The sequence below is a fragment of the Melozone crissalis genome, unplaced genomic scaffold, assembly GCF_028551555.1.
Source record: "Melozone crissalis strain CALT ecotype California unplaced genomic scaffold, PUWL_Pcris_2 ptg000005l_1, whole genome shotgun sequence".
NCBI lineage: Eukaryota > Metazoa > Chordata > Aves > Passeriformes > Passerellidae > Melozone > Melozone crissalis.
The window spans coordinates 18,496,615-18,518,285 of record NW_026535783.1 but is presented as its reverse complement, the minus strand read 5'-3'; the positions used below and the strand labels follow the sequence as shown (position 1 = coordinate 18,518,285).

Genomic DNA, 21,671 nt, shown 5'->3' with positions numbered 1-21,671 from the left:
AGTGTGTAAAAAATTCCCAATGATTTCTGAACCTAACAAATCAGGTTTCTTGAAATAAAAGATTTATTTCTATCCTCAAGTACTTTTCTTAAGTGCAAAAAGAACAGATGGCTATTGCCATGCAGTTAGAAATGCTTTGTCTATGACAGTATAAAGCTGTTCTTTGAAATTCCAGTAAGAAGTATCAACTACTCAGGCAAGGAAGTTTTACTGTAAATTATAGAACATGAACCAGTGTATCAGCAAGATTTTTTAAAAAGAATACATTATTGATATAAATCATTAATAGTTTAGCTTTTGAAAATCTCAAGAATGCATTGAACCTACAAACTATTGTAAAAATGTAAAAGAAAAAACAAACAAGCAAAACCCAAGAAACGCTTTAGAAAAATGAAACATAATCAAGTAAGATTATTAAAAATCGTGATCAGTGTACCGATGTGTCATTACTATCCAGGAATTTCGTTTTGCGAAATACTTCTGTGACTCTGGTGATGTTAGGTTACTGCTTTGGGTTGTTTTATCTGTGCAGAGAAAATTAATACTTTGTTCTTGAGATTATTTGTTGTGTAGGTGAACTGAATATCTTTCCAAATTGCAGTATTTCTTACAGCATCACCTAAACTGCACCTGTGTGCTCCAAGATGTGGAGCTTTTTAGTTGTGCAGCATTCAAAGCATCCCAAATGCCGGCCAGACATGTTACCAACAATATCTAGTAAAGCCATGAAAGCCCTGAGCATCTGAAATGCTTTTTGCTTCATAATATGCCTAAAGGTCTTGTGTTCAGTCAGCAGCAGTCTCTGAGGTCTCTGCTTCCGAAAGCAATTTGAAGCCAAAGGAATTCTGCTCTTGCAATCACGGCTCTTGTACCTGAGGGAGGCTAAAGCTGACTGCCTCTGTAAATCACATTGGTTCTCCTGCACTTGGTGTTTGCTCTTGTTCTTCTTTTTTTCCTTGACAAATGCTACTTTGATAAATTCAGCTTGGCAGGCTTGCTTGAGGAGGAGGCTTTGTATTTACCACTCCTTTGTATACATGATTTATTTTTCTCAAAATCAACTGCTGGCGTCATTCCTAGTCTCCTCTCTAACTCTATAAAATTACTTGTGGTAATACCCATCAGTTTTAACTGCTTCTTAGAGTTAATGCTGGGTTCAAATCCCAACCAGCTAACTGATTTTTCAAAAGGTGTTGAAACTGGAAACTGTTAGCAGTGCTGCAGTGTGTGTGTGTGTGTGTGTGTGTGTGTGTGTGTGTGTGTGTGTGTTGGAGCACATCTGGGCTGCCTGTGTCTTGTTTTGATGCCCCAAAATGAGACAAAAGACATTGACGAACTGGGCAGAGCCCAGGCTGCTCTCAGGTGATTGTCTGGAGCGTGAGGAGGGGCTGGGAGAGCTGGGCTCCTTCACTCTGCAGAGCAGGCTAAAGGAGGTCGCAGGCTGCCTAGTGAGCATTTTCTGCTACCTATTGGGAGGTTTTGAAGAAAGTGGAACTGGACTCCTCCCAGACATGCATAACAAAAAGATCAGGGACAACAGGCAAATTGCAAGGAGAGCAATTCCAATCAAGTGTAAGAAATTACACAGCAAAGATGATGAGACAGCTTTTTGGGGGCCTGGAAAGCAGGGCATACTTAATGGATTTTTAAAAACTCAAGTCATTAGAGTAAAAAAAAATCTAAGGATTGCTTTAAGCAACCTCAAACAAGTAGTAATTTTTCATTAACCTTTAGGTCCCTTATAATTTATTTTAACTGTTAATTTTAATTGATCTGTGAGGAGCTTTAACAAAGGTATGTGGATAGCTTCTAGTTTCAGTACCTATTGTATATTTAGTGACTGAACGTGCTTTTCCATTCTGTGATTCATAGACCCTTTTCATTATTTTTCATGAACAAGTAGACTTAGAGAGGCTTTTAACTTACACTGTAGAATCCACTTTCCTCTCTTTTTGTTTCAAGGAAAACATTAGCAAGACTTCTAAAATAAAATGGTCCAGTAGCTCTGGAAGACATTATTTTCTATGGCTGTTTATTTTCAGTTAGGCTTATGAAGATGTCCTTTAAAATCAAAAAGTACCATGGGAATCTGGTTGAACACTTTCAAGGAAAAAATTAAATCATAATCAAAGCAAGAGAGTATATCTCGAAATACTTTTGTATTATCTAGTGGTAAGGATATGGGTCATGTGTTAAAATTTTGTAGCTATACTCCAGACATGCAGGAGTTCCCATGCTGAGCAAAAATAGTGGTAAGCAATTAAATTTCAATATTGGGTGAATGCAATTATGTGGAGGAATAGCAGAACAAGAACAGAGTTGAAGGAGATGTTCTAATCATTTTAAAATGTTAGCCAACAATTGTATTCCCAGACATGTTTTTTCCATTTTAATTCTCAACACATATATGGTCTTTCAATTGATAGGACTAAAAAAGATAATTTATGGCCTTCATATAAATGCTTCATTATGCTTAGAGTTTCCATTACATTCCTGTGTCAGACCACAAAAGACAAATACATGAAATTAAAAAAAGAGACATCAAGTCTCATCTCTAGTTGATGTGTACAGTGTTCTGATTTATTCAGCTAAACGAATCAGAACTGATGTCAGAAGTGGTTGTTGGTTTTTTTCACTTAATTCTTCAGGTGGAAAGAAATGTCAGTCAGTTTTGTGTCTATGACAGAATGTAGACCCCTTCTTGCTTTTCTGGACCTCACTATGTCTTGATTGTCTTTTATGTTATGTACAGCAGTCTTACATGAAACTTGGTTTTTGAAATGGTGTTAGGTCTAAGAAATGTATAGTTCAAGATTAAAAGCTTTCTAGGCAATATAAGCCTGCAAAGAAAAAAAAAAAAAAAACCAAAAAACCTGTTTCCAGTATATCAGAATAAGTCATTCCTTTTGGTAGGTTGAAGAATGGTTAGATTTTTGAGTGCCTTTGGACGCTGAGTTCTTCAACATTTCAAAGATGCCTTTCAGTGTAATTTCAAACACCTTTTGAATCTAGAGGGTGGGATAAGTAGAGGAAAGAGTAGGGCTCTTGTTATGGCTTCAATGAGTGCATCATCATCCACATTAGTAACCAATTTTATCCAAATTTATCCTAAACCAAATTTTATCCAAATTTGTTACTTTCTACATTGGTACATAACTGCTGTGCTAGTTAAGGCTTTGCCCCAATGGCAGGCATCAGTGAATATCTAGACAAGTGACATTTACATACAGTTAGGTGAGAGTCATTGTTATGAAATTAAAAATCCTCCAGGTGTTGTCTATTTGTGTAAAACGTTGTCAGTGTTTTCCTCTCACTTGTCCAGAGGAAAATTACGGCCCTAATGCGGTAATTGTTCCTGTAGCAAGGGCTCAGTCATCCATGCCATAAGCTCGCCAGCCTCTCTGCTGGTCACTCTGTCTCTTCTCACTGTCATAGAAATGAAACCCAGGCTTGACCAACCTCTCCTCTTGTGAGTATCAGGGCTGGTTAGGATCATGTGTGCAGGGGCACTGGATCTAGGTCGTTCCTACCCTTCTGCAATGTCCATGTACGTGTATGGCCAAGGGGCATCTTGCTTCTAGCAGGATTACAGCCACTACCGGCAGTAGGAGCTTGTATGGGGCCCCCAAGTCTTTCCAGCCTTACTTCTCAAACAGTTATTGTTAATAAAAATATTAAAACTAGATTTAGAATGATAAAACATTTAACACAATTTTTAAACAGTATTTTCTTATGGCTGAAACACACAGAATCTCAGCATTTGCCAAGGTACTGTTAAACAAGGCAGCATCTCCTGCCATGTTGATGTGAATTCTTTACAAATCATTTAAAGATGAGCAAACCAAAGCAAAAACTCGCAGCAAGACCCACTGTCTCCTCCTGAGAGCCCAGCACTGTGCCTTGGGCTCCAGCTGTGGCACATCAGTGCTGAGTGGAGGGGAATGATCAACTCCTAGGAGGCTACTGACAGTCTTTGCTGTAAGGGCACACTGCTTGGTCATGGTCAGCGTGGTGTCCAACAAGTCCTTCTCTGCAAACTTTCGTTCCAGTCACTTAGCCACCTGATGCCAGAAGTTAAGTGCTTCCAGCCCATTTCTGCATGGGACTCCTGCTTAGATAATTTTGTCTTTGCCTGCTCTGCCTTTGGTAGCTCAGAGGCTGAGACCTGTGAAGCCACAGGGCCTTGGAGGAGACACAATCCATCTCTCTCTTCTCACCTCTGATAGTGTCTGTGACAGTGGTCACAAGGGTCTTCAGGGTGAGAGAGAGGCGAGAATGTTGACCTCATGTTCAGAAGGCTTGATTTATTATTTTATGATATATATATATTACATTGTGACTATACTGAAAAGAAATAGAAGGAAAGTTCTCAGAAGGCTAGCTAAGCTAAGAATAGAAAAGAATGAATAACAAAGTTCTGTGTCTCAGCAGAGAGCGAGACCCAGCTCTGCCGTGAGTGGTCAGTAAATCCAAACATCCACAGGAGACCAATCACGGATCCACCTGTTGCATTCCACAGCAGCAGATAACCATTGTTTATATTTTGTTGCTGAGGCCACAGCTTCTCAGAAGGGAGAAAAATCCTAAAGAAAGGATTTTTATGAAAAGATGTCTGTGACAAGTGTCTAGATTTCTCAATTCTTCTGTGGCATGAGTGGTCCACCAGCACACACATGCTGCAAATTCCCTGCTGTCATTGCCTCCTAGGAGGCTGGGACCCATGCTGGCATTTCTTGTGAGCTTGAAGAAATGTTAAAGATATGTTTAAGATCCTGTACAGGAAATTTCAAGTGATCTCACATCCTCTTACACTTGATTTTTGACTGCATGTTGAGCTTTTTGGTTTATTCATAAATTGTCAATGTGAATGCATCTTCATAAAATTTGGCAACTCTTTTGATTTCAAGACGTTCTCCATTCGTCAGTACATGAAATTTTTTAGATGCAGTGATTTTTATTTTCTGACTTGAACTGAAATTTCACAGATGTCACCTACTAAATTTTAATCTTTTTCTGTGCAGCTAGGAACACTGTCAGTCACAATGTTGGCTACTGTGCAGTTCAAGAAGGTTTCTGAATTTAAAGTTCTTTCTCAGGAGGGTAAGTAACAAGCAGCTGGATGAGAGGAAATTTCACTTATTCCACCATGGTACAGAAGTTCTGTAGCTGTGAGCTGAGAGAATATGGTCTTTCTATGGCTTGAAAATAAGCTTCCCCATTCATCTGGAATTAAACATCAGCAAAGAGTAAACAAACTGAATATGCATTAAAGCCTCTTCTCCTGTGACATCTGGCTGAAATTAGGTTCTACTCTCTAAATCCATTTGCTAGGGTAGGCTGCAATTAAAAAAATTAAAAAGTTAATTAAAAGGAAAAATTAAAAGGAAAAATTAAAGTTCTTTTTTGTTATTTGATGAGAAATTCATGCCTTTAATTCCAGAAGCTGGAGCAACTGATCTCTCGGCAAAGGTCAACAAATAAACAAGGCCAAATAATAAATCATATCAAAGTTGATAATTACTATCAGCTCCCGTTTATAAAAATATTTGCTCACTAACATTTTTAAATTAGAAATTATTTCCAGTAAACAGATTCATAGGGCATTGTATTTTCATGCATGAGAAATTAATTGGCTAATTTTACAATGGCATATAAAGATTGTTGTTCTAATATAAACTAAGAAATCTTGGCTTTTGTAGCTCACTTTTTGCTCACTCATATTAACTTTTTTAGATTAATACGCACAAAATTCCAACTACCTATTTTTGCACTCCTCCTAAGTCTGATAGTTCTTTATGTGAATATCCACATTTGTGAATGCACAGCCAGCTTCTGAGAATATTCTGCACTCCTGAGAGACCCTTTAGCCTATTTTCCAGTCAGTATTATTTTGGAAACCTGTGTTAAAGTGCATTCCTTTAAAAATGTTGAACAAAAAAATTAATAACTCTTGCCCTATACAACAACATCAGGAAAGCAATGCTTCAGGCAAATCAGGACAATAGGAAAAGACCCGATCTTTCTTGGGAGCTTTGAGCCATGCAGTCATCACATTTGTTATCTTACAGTCAACATGATGTGAATAGAAGTCAGATGCTCATTAATTCAGTCAGTCCATCTAAGCAAAGCTTGTGCTGTTTGAACTCATCTGTTCCATTTGTTTGAGTACTTTAGTACTCTTCATATTATTGAAAATGTCACGGTTTTCCAGCAGCAGACCGTGATGGCCAACATATCAGCCTCCAAATGTATTCACTGCTGGTTTTCTTTCCATCAAGCTATTGGGATTTTTGCTTACAGGCATTGTTAAGGTATCAGTAATACACATATGTTTCCAATTCTGAAGGAAGGTACATGCTCAAGAAGCATCAAAATGCAATATTTGAAAGTTTCTCCAAAATAAGAGTCAGAGTGACTGACTATTTTAATTTATAATTAAAATCTGAATGATTGCCTTTAATTTGAATCATCTGTAGGGATAATTCCTGTATATTAAGGCCAAGACACCCTGATCTTCCTTTCATGGAGATATTCCCCAGAAGATAGTGTTACTCAATTACAGCATTTAAAATAGAGATTTTTTTTATTATTATTAAAACCTGGCTTTCAAAGTATTTAAGAATTCAGAACGAGTTAGGCAAGGAAAGGCATAGTACGTATCTGGAAAAAGAATCTTTAGACTTACCATATGACAATCCAGGGTAAAAGGAAATTGCAATCAAGATCACTTTCTTCTTTTTCTCCTCACTAAAGGTGGATAAATAAAGTTTCAGGAGTAACACAGTTCTTTCCCTCTGCTGCATAAATGGAAGAAGTACAGAAATTGTGTTTATATAACTTGCTCTGTGGAAAGGGTAGCTTGAAGCTCACCAGCTGTAAGATGAAGTCTAGGAAATTATTGCCAGCTCAGCAAACATGTAGAAAAGATGTGAGACAGAAAATTAAATGTACTTGATGACTTATGAAATGTACTGACACTGACTTTATCTCTTCATGTCATCAGCTTATGACTCATCAAGTTTGTTTGTTGGTTTTTTTATTATTGTTTTGTTATTTCTATTCCTACTTTCCATTAAAGAAAAAAAAAAAAAGAAAAGCAAGAAAATTATTATGTTTTGTGCTAGGAAGTCACGTATTCTAAAGGTAGCCAATCGAAAATGTGTGAAAAATAAAAGCATATGTTAATTTTTGTGTGTTAACCTGGAATAATGGTATTCCCTTAAGATGTGACTGAATTTACATGAATGAATGTTACAATAAATAAAGAAAATACACTATAAGTAGTGTTTTTCTTATCTGTGAATACCTTTTCTTTCTTTTAAACAACATGTTTTCCTCAGCGTGCTGGTATTGCAGATTAACTGAAGTGACATGTAGCTTCATCACAATAAGCTGATTGTATCAATTTTAACATATGAAATGTGTAGTCAAACATGTTGTTCCATTTATGCTGATGGACATCTGTCTTTAGGCTGCATGTACTCAAGGCGCTGCTGGACACACGAGTTAAATCAGTAAGTGTCCAGATATGTCTTACTTCTTGACATTGCAGCTGTGTTCACTCTTATCTTTTCATTCGTCCCTCCTGTGTCACGTTTATTCACACAGGAGAACAGGATGACTCTCCCACTCTTAGAACAAACTTGCACTTATTTGTCCTTAATTGCCCCAGATAAGCAGGTTTTTTCAGTAAGTCATGGCTCTGCCTTTTTGGGTGAAGAAGTCAGGGGATGGTGCATGGCTGGAAATCTAACATTTACCTTAAATCCTAGGACTTTGTGTATTTTCCCAACTCTACTTCCCTGCAAGAAAAAAAGAGGAACTTACTGGAGGAGAACACATAATCTGTTCATATGAACATATAAAACATTCAAGTTATAGTTCAACTTTCTTAAGGGATTTTCTGAAAGGAAGGAGTGTAGGAAATATAAAAGTATGGCGGACTTTAGCTAAGACAAGAATTTTAGCGATGCTGTGTCTTGAAATTGCATCTTGATAGTTTCATTTAATTCTTATATTCTACATTATGAGAGCAAGTGACTAATCTTTTCCTTGGTAGTGGTGAATAGGAAAAAGATTAGTCACTCATACTAAGGTGTTGGTGAATAGCAGTTTGTGATTTGATTAGATCTTCCTTCAGCTGCCACTTTTCCAAGCTGAAGGAACTTAATCTGTCTATGTAAGGTATTTTACTTTTCTTTTCTGTACAAAAGCCATTTCATTGCCCTTTCAATGCCCTTCTAGCTACCTCTTCTAATTCCACTGTGCCACCTTTGGGATGAGACACCAGAATTGAGGACACTGGTCCAAATACGGTGTATTTTGGATACATTCACTGGCCTCCTGCCATCAGTGACTAAATTCTTGTTGGAGTTAAACTTTCAAATCTTGTTAGCTCACTTGGTTTGTAGATTTGATTACCCTGTGCTGGGACCCTTCCTGACTGAATTTCTAACATCTTCTCTTCACTGAGTGTGGAGGAACAAGAAAGGAAAGGAGAAAAAGGATAAACATGCATTTCAGCTTGGTGGTGTTGTACTGAGGTATTCAGGGAGGTTCATAACATTACTCCTTGTAATGTGTAAGGTTAGCGTTTATTTGGAAAACAACAATTGTGATTATGAGCCTATTCATCTCAAAACAAAACAGGGTTGGGGGTGTTCCTCTGATTCTGAGTTTTAAATCTTACTGAAAATAGAAACAGCATGGTGCTTTTTATCACATAACAGTTGTTAAAGTTTTATTTATCTTTTTCTATATCTGTTCCATGAAGATTCCGGGCATTGTTGAATATTTCCAGGGGGTAACATGAAAAAGAAAAGGAATTATGAAGAACAATGCCCCATTCAGCAAGTTTCTTCTAGGAAGACTTGCCACACCACACTAAGCAGTTTTGTGTAGAGGTCTGTCTTAATATAAACCTTAGCAATTTTCTAAGAAGTTGGTGTTGCAGGCTGTCATTTTAGCTGGAAAGTGGCAATAAGGACCACCAAGAGTAAGTAAAAGATAAGTGTGATTGCCTTTCTCATGGTGGACATTAATCTATCATTGTTTGTGAGAAACAAAGGAATTTTCTTCTGGTTTGTAGGATGGATGTTCATAGGAAAATTTATGTACTGATATTCTTAGTATTTCTAGAGGTGAACTCATTGGATTTTCTTTTCATAACTTTTATGAGCAGATAGGTCATTTATAATCACAAGTATTAATGAATTAATAAATGCCTCTTTGAGTTCAGCATACAGATGTAAGCATGGAATTTCAGGAATTTATGCTGTTACTATAAAAGTAGTCATATAGTAGTCAACACAGAGCTCTGGCCTCAACTATGGAAATCAGACTTATTGAGTCCTTTGTGATGCTCCTGCATAAAATTTTACTGCATAAGGTCTTGGCAATGCTTTGTCAAGCTTATTTTTTACATGTTTTTACAAGCATTTCCCATGACTGACATCCCTGCATACACTTATTATTTTCTGTGTGATAAGGTGCATGGAGAGAAAAGAAAGAAAAAGCTTTTTAATTTTGTCACTTCTTCTCTAGAGCAGGAGTCTGCTGTTGCAATTTTCCATCACTAGCACTAAACTTTTCCTTACAGTTCATTCTTTGTTAATTGTCATAGTTAGGTTTTGTGGGTTTATAGACTATTATTTTGCATATAATTGCATGAAATTAGCTGAATATGTTTATGTATGAGTCTGTGTCAAGGTTCATAATGGACCATATATAATATGCATATAAATTGAAAAATAGTCCTGTTTTATGAAAAACTGCATTTATCATACACAGGACAAATACAGTACAGACTAATGCTTTTGAGATGAAGCAGTATATTCAGTAAGGATGAAATACTCTAAATGGCTTATTCCTGCTTCTGTTGAATTTAAAAGCCATTAAAATTCCCAGCTTTTCACAATATGCCTGGACATACACAGTCAGTCAACACTTCCTGAAATATGGGGTCTTTACTACAAAATGGGCTTTGAGCCTTGTTAATGCACCTTGATTCTCCTGTAAATTGCCTGGATAATTATTTTCATTTTCAGTCACCTCACAAAGGCCATTTGACCAATGAAATGTATTAAAAAGTTAACTTGTGTTTCGTTATATCTTCTCAATGACTCTTCTTGGTGCTCTTTAGTCTTTTTGCATAAATCTCCTCTGGTCCATAAGAAGTGTTGCAGGGAAATAACCCCAGATCATACTTCCTACTATAGTACTAGGGCAGCATTTTTAGGAGTAGAAGCACAAAATTGTGTTGATAATTTTTCTCTCATGCTCTAAGAATATCATCTAGTCAAACACTTACTTTGACAAATGTAATATTTTCACTCGCGTGTGAACTTGCATAATTCCATGGCTTGTGCTTGGGCAGTTACTCATCTCTTGAAGATGAATAAAAATAGTTCAAAACCTTTTCACATAGCCCAGCCAACCTTCTACAGTCCTCTTTTTCAGCTGCAAAAAGTCTCACCAAAATTTGTTTACTAGCTTGCTTTCTGTAATACAGTATCACTCCCAACACTGTGTAGTTCATTAAACTTGGCATAAAATTAAATAACAGTGTTTTGCAGCAGAAGAAAAAACTACAAGCAATTGCAATCAAGACTTTCGGGGGGTATGGGTAGGTAAGGACTTGTTTCTGAAGTTCATTTAATCAGTAAAAAAAGCCCTGGGATCTTATTAGAAGTAGTATTTGGTGCGAAACAGAGTAAGAGAAATTGGTAACAATGTTGAATTCTGACTAAATAAACCAAGATAATAGAAATGCAGCTAATCTACTCTTCAGAACAGTAACTAAAGTTGTACTGTATGTTAAAAACAATAAATTGTGTTTATTTGTAAAATGTATATAGCTATCTTTTGATACCATGTCATTTTTAGGGCAATCAAAAAAATCAAATTAGAAGAATACTTACTTTTCAGCACTGACTATATTTTTAGAATTTTTCTTATGCTGAAAGTTCTTTCATTCAGTACAGACAAATTGTTTTCTATAGTTAAAGATTCAGAAGTTAGTAAAGTTAATTTCACAGAATCCTCCCTCAGAACCAATCCTGGTCATCATCTATGGTATTGCAAGGGACAGAAAAGCTTTTTACTGTTCTGTCCCCAAAACTGATAGACCAGTGGTACAAGAGAAACTTCAGTAGAGTACTGGTTGGTAAGGGATGCCAGATGCATCTCCCAGGTGTACTCAGGAGAGCTAACAGAAAACGCTGGATTGTGTCCAGAGCTGGGAATTCCATGCGTGGTGGGGAAAGTGTGTGAACATAAGCCCTGAAGACTGGAGATTTTGCCTACTTACTTTTCAGTTCATGTAAATGACTTTTGATATCTGAAGTAGCTCCAAAACTGCAGCGTAGTCTTCTGCCATTTTGCTTGGCAAAGCCTTTTCTCTCTTCTCTTTGTCACGGGCCACTGGAGAAGGCTTTTCCACAGGCATGGCTGTGCACAATTGCAGCAGGACACCTCAAGGCAACACGAGCTTCCTTTCATGGACATGGTGCTGGCTGATCCCTGTCTTTGCTGTCAGAAGTGCTGGGCTGGTCCTCAAGGTCTGCTGAATGTGGTTAGGCCAGCAGAACTCCACGGCTGTTGTGAGGCACAATGCCTGATGCTCCAGCGTGGGCTGCAGGGTGGGCAGCGCTACAGGAGGAGTGCTTGGGCACATGCAAAGGTGGTTGTGCTGCCTGGCAGCTGTAAATACTGCTGGTACAGGAGTGGTGAATAGGGTAAGGTGCAGGTTTTGTTCTGCCAGGGCTTCACAATATGTCTCACAGCCACTTTGCCTTCAGATGATGAACAGGTTTTTTTTTCCCCATTTCCAATAGTAATGGATTCCTAACATCCTCAGGAGAGTTTTCAAGTTAAATTAAAAACTAGCATGTCTTTTATAAGTTTTACTCCTCAAAGTCTTCCGTCTATCATCTTGTTACTATTGTACTTGCAAAAATGAGAAAGAGAAAATATGGATATGTATGGATAAGTGGCTGATTTGTGATTTGTGTAGTAGTGTTAATTTCATACGGCTGTAATCACTGTAGAGTGGTTTTCTCCCTTTAATCTTCCCTATTTCAGTGTTTCTAGAAATCAGACATCCAAGACAAGCAGGTATGTTACACTTTCTCATGCAAAGATGCATCCTGCTTATTCTCTTATGGTCTATTGGAACAGCAAGTTCATTCAGTGATACACTCACTGCTTTGAAGATTAAGACCTGTGTAGCTTTGATGCATGGAACATTATTGAGGCAGCATGTTTGGTTCTTCTTAGCATTGGTGCTACTAATGATTGCTAAGGTTTGAGCAATCTGAGCAGTTCTTACATTTTAGTTGCCGCTTGGGTGTTGCACATGCATGGTACTGCTGTGTATGAAAGCTTCAGTGACTGCTTTAGTATTGTCAGTGTGGTTACTGCAGTACTACAGAGTGGTGCAGTCTGGAGTGTTGATGTCGCAGCACAAATTGCAATTTGCAAATCCCCATGTTCAAATTTTAAGAACATGAACTTAGTAGCTTGTGCTAGTGACCAGAACAGGAGCTTAAAGAAAAAAGCATTAATTTTCTTTTATTAGTGCATTTTAATAATATGATTTTTATTCAGTAAAGCCATAGCTGCTTTAAAAGTTGGATCGTGTAAATGTCAGTTATGCTCTGAACTAACATGGTTTTGCTCTTGCTTTTGGCTCAAATATTAAATATTTTTTACTGAACCCATGACTGCAGGAAAGTTGTTTGGCAAAAGACAATGGTGAAAGATTTGAAAAGCAAATAGGTGTCTGAAAAAATTCAGATACTGAAGTTGTGAAAAACAGTGTTTAATTTTGATCGCGTGTTTAATCAAAACAAGGTGGAAGATTGAAAATAATGTGATAGAAGTGAGCAGTATAATGAATAGCTAAAATATTTGCACATAATAGATTTCAAAATATATGAGAAGGCAATGTGAGTTAAGAGAAAATAGAATTTAATTTGATTTTCACTGAATGGTGCTTCTTTGATCAAAACTTTTCATAACTCATGGATTAAAGACAACTATGTCTTCATTTTCTGTGATGAAAGGAAATTATTTCTCCCCTGACGCTGAAGATCACAAGAATTAATTTTCACCTCTTTTTTTTTTTTTTTTTTGGTAGAATGCACAAAATGAGAAGTTGGAATGTCTGGTTTTAGTAAAGAATTTGGACGAGCAAGTCTGATTTTTTTCTCTTTCAAAGTTTTCATTTTATTGAGAGAAGGAAGTAGATCTATATAATGGAGTTGAACTGGTCACAATGTTGGAAAGAAAGCCTAAAATCCTTTTCCTTTTTCTCTTTTTTCATGCTTAGTAAAAAATTTGTATGTTTAAAAGCCAGAGTGCTTTTTTCCAGCCGTTGACCAGGCTTACAAAGATATTACTGCTTGCTTCTTCTTGTAAGGAAACATGTTAATCAGGAAGAGAAATGCACTTCAGTGTCTAGACAAGCTTAGGGGTCTTTTTCAGTTAACTCTAATGTATAGTTTTCAGTAAAATGCCCTGGTTTAATATGGATACAAAAAATAATTACAGACTCTTAAATATGTATTGTTTGGAAGATTAATTTCCACAGCCTGAAATTATTTATTTTTGTGTTCATTAATTCTCTTAATTAAACTCTGCCCTTACAGAGAAGGATTAAAGATAACTCTGTGGCTATTAATAGCAATGTAAAGAACTTTATTAGTGAATTTGTTCCTTATTAGGATTCACTACTACAGTCCAGTGAAGAATAATTCAGATTTTTATGCTCTGCAGTTCCCTCTTTCACTCCATCAGTAAAAACTGTCAGCATGAATGAACATGTTCTGTGTCTCTACAACATCTTGGCTCATGGATTCCCCTTTTTATTGTTTCCTTTATATCATCATGATGCATTCTTTATTCTCTTTCTTTTTTTTTGAGATAACAGTGCCACCCTTTCGGATCATACTTACTGGTAGTAAGGAACCTAGTTTCATCTGCAGAATCAGAATCTGATGTCAGTGACTAGAAATAGGTTGATTTAATTAAGGGGAGAACTAAAACTTTATTTCATTATCTGCAAATGTGGGAGTGCTTTCCTAAACAAATCATGCTACAGTTGTAATGCTTTAAAGATTTAGTCTTTTAGATGTCAGGACTCTGTTCTGCCTGTTAACTCAGTTTATTCTAATTGGAAACCTGTAATCTGCAACTAGATAATCTGAACATAAGGGTGTTTTTTCCTTGCTGTCATGGTTTGACACTGGCACAATGCCAGTGCCCCCATGAGAATACCCTCTCCCTGGTGTCTGCTGTGAGATGTGACCAGGAATAAGCAAAAGCAGGCTCCTACTTAGAAATAAAGAAAACTTTATTAACTAAACTACAAGAAAATAACTAAACTACAAGGAAAGGGGAAAAAAAACACACAAGGAAAATGAAAACCCTACAAAAGCATTTTCCTCCTCCCCCCATCAAATTTCCCAATGCAATACATTCCCCCAAGTCACCAACTCTCAGTCCGGCACCACTCTTTAGAATACTCAGTCTTCAGTTCATCAAGAGTGAGGAGTCCCTTTTGTGCCATAGGCTTCCCCCAGAAAAACCATTGAGACCTCGTGTGCTTCCATGTCACTCAGCACCGCCCGGAAAGTCCTTTTGCCATCGTGACACCTTCCTTCCATGCCCAGTACTCTCACCACTGCACATGGACCAGAGCTGCTTCTAGGGTTCTCCTTTTAAGGATGTTTTGTCCACTTCCAACAAAGAGCACAGTCTCTCACTTTTGGGACACCTGTCCCCCCCAAATTTCACCCCCTGGGGCTGAGGGGGTCTCAAAAACAGAGATCTTCTCTTCCACTGAAGAGCGGGGACACCAACCACGCTCCTCACCTGTTGTCTCTGTTTGTGCACTCTTACACATAACATCACTGCACTCTCTTGGCTCCAAGCCATTGCCTCCCCCTAAATGCAGTCTCTGTGTCACAGGGAAAAAAAAAAAGGTTCTGTCCATGGCCACACGAGAAAAGTCCAGCCAAAGGCCACTCCACCATCTCTCCCCCCACTCAAGAGTGTTCTGCGCTTCCCTCGGGCCCATCCCCTCTTATCTCATCTCTATCTCTCTTCTCATTCAGCTCCAGGAGGATCAGCATTTGCAAGGTTTCTATCATGCCAGAAAAGGGTTAAATATCTCAGTCTCATGCTTGTCTGGATCTCTGGAACTCCCACGCTGCCCTGCCAGCTGCCCTGCCGGGCACCTTCACGCCGCACCCCCGCCTTCTCCTCCTGGGCTGGCCACTATCAAATTCAGATGCCAGCTCTCCCTCTCTCTCCCCTGGGTGGGGGAATGGCTGCCCGATGTCTCTTAGTGCTCTTCCATCCCCAAGGGCCTCTTCACCTCCCACCTCTGCCCAGGTCCAGGCCTACCGCAGGGCTGCTCTTTCCCCGCCCAGCAGCAGCAGCCAAACGGGGGCAGGATATCCGACCTCTTTCCCTCCAAGTCCCAAGGGAGCCTCCCAGAGGCGCAGCTCTGGCTTTTTGACCCGTGTGTGTTCTCAGAGGCATGTCCAATTGTCCCAATGGCCACATCAGGTGCCAATATTAAAATCTGAGCACCTATTGGTGGCCACAGCATATCCCAGAAAACCCGCTTCCTGTCAATGTCAAACCACGACACTTGCTAAGCTTCTGAAAGTCCTGAATATTTTCTTCTTTAGTAGAAATGACATATTTACTATATACCACAATCACTTTTCAGATTTCATAGTTATTGCACAAAAAAAAAACCCAGACCAAAAATTCCCCAAAAACCCACAACAAACCAGGGCACCAAAAAAACCCACTCCAAAAAAGCAAAACAAACCCCATCCCTCTAAAAAAAAAAAAAAAACAAAAAAACAAAACAACACAAAAAAAACCCCACAAAAAACCCCTAAACCAATACAACTAAATTTTTTGTCTTCTAATCTCTGCTGATTTAATGCTACAATGACTACCTATGTGTGGTACATTGCATTATTTTCATTCTGTGATTTATATTTTTTTGTGTCAGAAGTGCTGGAAATTTTGAATTTTTATGTACCTGTGCATAAGGCAGCCCTCACAATGCAATCTCATGAATAAGCTGAGCAACTTTAATGCTTAATTTGCTTCATTACCTTTCTGCTATGACTATTTGTATATATGGATTCAACATACGGAGATTTTTTTATAATATTTGATGTAATTTCTGCTTTGAAATGAATGCATGTTTGTGTAGCATATATTTGTTTTTGCTAGTCATTGAGGCACCATACTGTTGTTTGTTTTTTTTTCATTGGAAAAAATGCTCAATATAAGTTCTGATATTCGTCCATGGGAAAAAGTAGTATTTTCTGTAATGCATTAAACACAGCTGTTCCTGTGTGTACTACAACTCTTATGCAGGGAAATATTTAATCTTTCAATTAATGTGTATGTTTATTTTGGATTTCTTTAGAAAAAACAAAGGGATCCTGTTTTCTTCTTGAAGTTTGGGTTCTCAGACAAGAGATTTATATCATTTCTTAGGCAGATATGAGTAATGCTTGAATGCCAGCAAGATCTAAGACCCAGGCAGTGCTGGGTGTGCTGATCAGTGTCTATGAGAACCTCACTTAGTGGTTGTGAATGGTTTGATGTGTTCAGAATTGCCATGGAGACTTTTAGTCTTACATAACCTAATACATCATATACTTACACCCGGCTCTGGAAAACATGTAATTTCTGCAATAGCTTACGATAGATGTTATCTGAAAAATAACTCCCCAAAAGGTTGTTAGATGTAGGGAATTTCGAGAGTTTTGTTTTGTTGTTGATTGTTGTCTTTTTTCCCCTAAATAAATATTCCAGTGCATATGTTGCAAGGAAATGTCAGTGAAAAGGGTATTTGAACTTTAGAACATCTACACTTGGTACTTGACTGTGTTTTATTTATCCTACTGTCAGGAGAATCTATTAGCCAGCAAGATTACCCAAAACTGTTCCACTCTGCAGTACTTTAGCAGAATAATAGTAAAAGGTAGCACACATTTTGCAGGAAGGGTTGCATGAGAGGTGTAACCCTTGTTCCAGAGCATATGATGTAAATTGATAAGAAATAAATAGTAGAGAAAAATAATGCCACATAAAGATTGAGCTCCTTTCCTGAGTTAACACAGTAGTTACATGAATAGCAGAGGTGGAAATTAGAAACCACTGGGCAGACTCCAATCTGCTGTGGTCTCCTTTAGGATAACCTGTGTAGTATATGAATACACAGCCACTACATTCAAAGCATTTTGTGTGATTTTATTTTTCTGTTAAAAAAGTATTATTTCTGCTGCTGCAATACCTCTGAATGGATAGGAGCATGTTGAAGGACTTAATGGCTTTCGTTTTGCAGTATGATCATGTTGTTTTTATGCTCATTTATCTGGACAAGGGGGAAATATTTGATCTTAAAAATACTTTAGGAGGTATCAACAAAGCTACCTGCTCCAAGTATGGGGACAGGTATCATCAGTGGATCCATTTTTTTGGTAATGGTTTTATCAGTGCAAAACGGCCACTATTGTAACTGTCAGGCAAGAAAAGTAATTTTGCCCTTTACTAACCTAGAGAAAAGAAATAACAAGATACAGTGGTCATCAGGTTACCTGGATATATTATAAATATCTGATAGCAGGTGTAAAATAGAATATAATAGTGCATATAAGCAATAAGAACACTTGCATAAAAATGTATATAAAAGATGAAGAAAATCTGGACACCTAACAACATCTGTGGTGTTTTGGAAAGCTGCTTTGGTTTTAACTGAATAGATGTTAGGAACAGTCCAAACAACTACGATCCTTGCTTATACATTAAGGCTGAGTTTTTTTATGTCATGACATTTTCCTTAGTACTTGTGGTTAAGAAGGTAGTTGGTGTGTGTCACAGTCCATAGATATTCAATAGAAATATTTAGTAAGTAATGGTGCAACTAATGTTGTACCAATAAAGTACCAGCTGGCAGTAATTTAAATGTACAAAATTACATCTCTAGAATATAAATCTTATTTATAGAATCAGAGAATGATTTGGGTTGGAAAAGCCAATATCATCTAGTTCCAACTCCCTTACCATGGCAGGGACACCTCCCACTACATCAGGTCACTCAAAGCCACATCCAACCTGTCCTTGAACGTGACCAGAGATGGGACATCCACTTCTGATGAGGGCTAGCTCTTCCAAGTTTCACTACCTTCACAGTGAAGAATTTCTTCCTAACATCTAATCCAAACCTGCTCTCTTTCAATCTGTACCTATTTGCCCTTGTCCTGTCATTACAGTTCCTGATGAAGGGTCCCTCTCCAGCTTCCCTGCAGGCCCCTTCAGATCCTGCAAAGCTGCCATGAGGTCTCCACACAACCTTCCCTTCTCCAGGCTGGACATCCCCAGCTGTGTCAGCCTGGCATTGTAGGGGATGTGCTCCAGTCTGTTGACTTCATGTTCCTCCTCTGGACTTGCTCCTACAGTTCCATGTCCTCCTTGTGTTGGGGACACCAGAACTGGACACAGCCCTGCAGTGGGGTCCCACCAGAGCAGAGCAGAGCAGAGCAGAGCAGAGGGGCAGAATCCCCTCCCTCGCCCTGCTGGCCACGCAGCTTTTGGCACAGCCCAGGGCACGTCTGGCTTTGTGGGCTGTGAGCACACACTGCTGGCCCGTGTGGAGTTTTCCATCTGCCATCCCCACCAAGTCCTGCCCCACAGGGCCGCTCCCAATCCCTTCTCTTCCCGACCTGTGGGTGTGCCTGGGATTGCCATGCCCCGGCTGTACGAGCTGGCACTTGCACTCTATTGAACTTCTTGATGTTCCCGCAGTCCCACTTTCCAAGCCTGTCCAAGGTCCCTGTGTCTGGCATCCCTTGCCCCGGGCATGTCCCTGCCCCACACAGGGCAGTGTCATCAGGGAGCTTGCTGAGGGTGCTCTCGATGCCACTGTCCCTGTCACCAGCAGAGGTGTTGAACAGTATCAGCCCCAGATCCAACCCTGGGGATCACTACTGGCCTCAGGTCTGCGTGTGGACAAGGAGCTTTTTGCTAAAACTCTTTCCATGCAGCCATCCAGGCAGCTGTTCATCCACCAAATGGTCCATCCAACAAACCTATGTGTCTCCAATTTGGAGGCAAGGATGTCCTGTGAAACAGTATCCAAAACTTTGCATAAGTACAGGTAGACAGTGCCCATTGCTCTGCCCTTATCCACCAGTGCTCCCTTATCCACCAGCAGCTCCATCACAGAAGTCAAGATTTCCCCTCTGTAAAGCCATGCTGGCTCTCTCCAGTCACTTCTTTGTTTTCCATGTGTCTTAGCATGGCTTCCAGGAGAATCTGCTCTGTGCCAAGCTTGCCTGGCACAGAGCTAAGGCTAACTGCTCTATATATCCCCAGGTCTCCACTTTACCTTTTTTAAAAATTAGGATTATAGTTCCCTTTTCTAGTCATCAGGAACTTCACCTGACTGCCATGATTTTTCAAGTATGATGGATAGGGACGTAGCAATTTGTCTACCACTTCCCTCAGAACTCTCAGAATTTAATTTAATGTTAACTTTTCCTTATCTCTGAATTACCATCTTCAATATGTTACATCTAGCCTGAAAAAATGTCTTAATTCCTACCAGGAAGATGCAATCTACCTAACTCTGTATAAAGGGTTTTCTCTTATAAAGGTACCTAATGTCTCAGAACTTATGGCACTTAAGTAAATATAGTTCTTTTGACTGAACCTAATCAAAATATTTCTTACGCCTTTTAAAAATTAAGTGCAAACCCATAAAATTTTAATAGTGTTCATTTGAAACTGTAAAATAATTTTCAACACTTACCTTTCTTTAGACATTTCAGAATTGGCTAATTTTTCAAACACAGATTATATTTTTCATACATTTTACAGCACCTTCTAAAGTTAAAAAGACATGCTTTTTACCTTGGTATTCAGGTCCATTTTTTGGGCCTGAACCCCAAGTCTACATTCACAACTTACATTTGCTTTGCCAAAAGGGAAAATATTGACTCTAGAATAATATGTCTCATTATTAAAATATGAGTTGTGGCTTTATAGTCTACATGCATGATTTTCTTTTCACTAATAGCCCAGAAAATGAAACAACTGTTTGTTCAGTGCTGTCTGAAAAGATTTTGAACAGCAGTGTTTCTGATGAGATTCATGGTATCTTTCAATGCATACACCAGATGTCTCATGTGCTTAACATCTCACCAACCATGTTCTTTTGAGTGGTGGAACTGCATTTGTCTTTGAATCAAAGCCAGCCAAGATGACCTCCATAGGATAGCAGCAGAAGGAGGCACTTGATCTGTCTTTCTAGTTCTTCTCTGTGCATCCTGACAGCTGCACTGGAAAAATTCACTTTTTACATCTTTACATCTAAGGACCACTTCAAAATACCAGGTACAAAACATTTCATTCCTGCTGCCACAAGTACTACAGTTATAAGAAAGGGACTGAGGTTTATAAGGATGAGATGAGGTAAGGACTCTTCAAAGTGGATTGTTGGCAGTCAAAGAAATGCTTTAGTAGTTGAGGTATTGTGCCATTGACCTGAGCAGAATTTCTGATATATGGGGGGAATGAGGGGAGGAGGGAAGAGAGAGGGGAAAAGGAAGAAGAAAGGGAGAGAGGGGGGAGAGGGAAAGGGAGAGGAAGAAAAAAGTATTCCTGTCTTGTAAACCCCAGAAGACATTGTGAAAGGAAGGTACAGCAAATAAGACAGGGTTTTTTCCCTCTTGTCTTGAGGTTTGGATCAGATTTTCCATATATAGCCAAAATCACTATAGAAATAATTTATGAAATATATAAATTTAAATGAAATATTCCATATAATTTTTAGTAAGGTGCTCGCTCAACTGAAAACTCTTTTCTTGAAAGCCAAAAAGCAAAACCAGGCTTCAAAGGCTAAACACCAACAAGTCTTTTAAAGGAGTGAATCATTTTGACTTTATCTTTGGTTGGAAATTTGTGGTAGCTGTATTGAATCTTGACTGCAGTTTGTTATTTGCATGGCTGAGGCAGACAGTTACTCCCCTTTCGCCTGTCATTAATACCTCTGAAAGTCATTTTTTGCATTAAAAACAGCCAAACTAACTTTATCCGAAGGAAACCTATGCCACAGATGCAGAAGCATCTGAACTGAGTACACAGGAGAGGGACTGGACCACCCACAGTATAAACACAGTGTTGTGGTCCTGAGTACTGCACCATGTACCTTGTGGGATGCCCAAATTCTCTTTTTAATAGTTCAGTATTGCTGGGAGCGCAAGTATGTTACAACCAAGTAGGCCCAGCAGTTTTGTGGGATATGCAAAAGCAAAAGAAAAAGCAAAGAAAAGTAAAAGCAAAGAAAACCTTCTGTTTCTGTGTGTTATTAGCTAGCTCATCTGCAACAAGAAGCGGAATTGGAGCAGCAGCTACTTGTGCCAAAAGCATGAGCTAATGGTCTTACAAGGACAAAAATTTAATAGTCTTAGCTTGAAAAAACATCTACAGTCTTGGTTTTTGCCCCACTGAAATGATTATCTCCATCAAATGTGCTGGAAATACTTGAGCTAGAGATTTCCTGGGATTTTTTTTTTTTTTGGAGTGGGCACCGTATATCATTGCAAACATTCAAACATGAGCTAAAAATTCTG

The 21,671-nt window shown here is 38.6% G+C and overlaps 1 protein-coding gene across 4 annotated transcripts in view; it reads left to right on the top strand.

The window, feature by feature from the left end:
- Positions 1-21,671, top strand: part of PRR16 (proline rich 16) — a 141,506-nt gene that overhangs the window by 62,790 nt on the left and 57,045 nt on the right. The window lies entirely within an intron of this gene.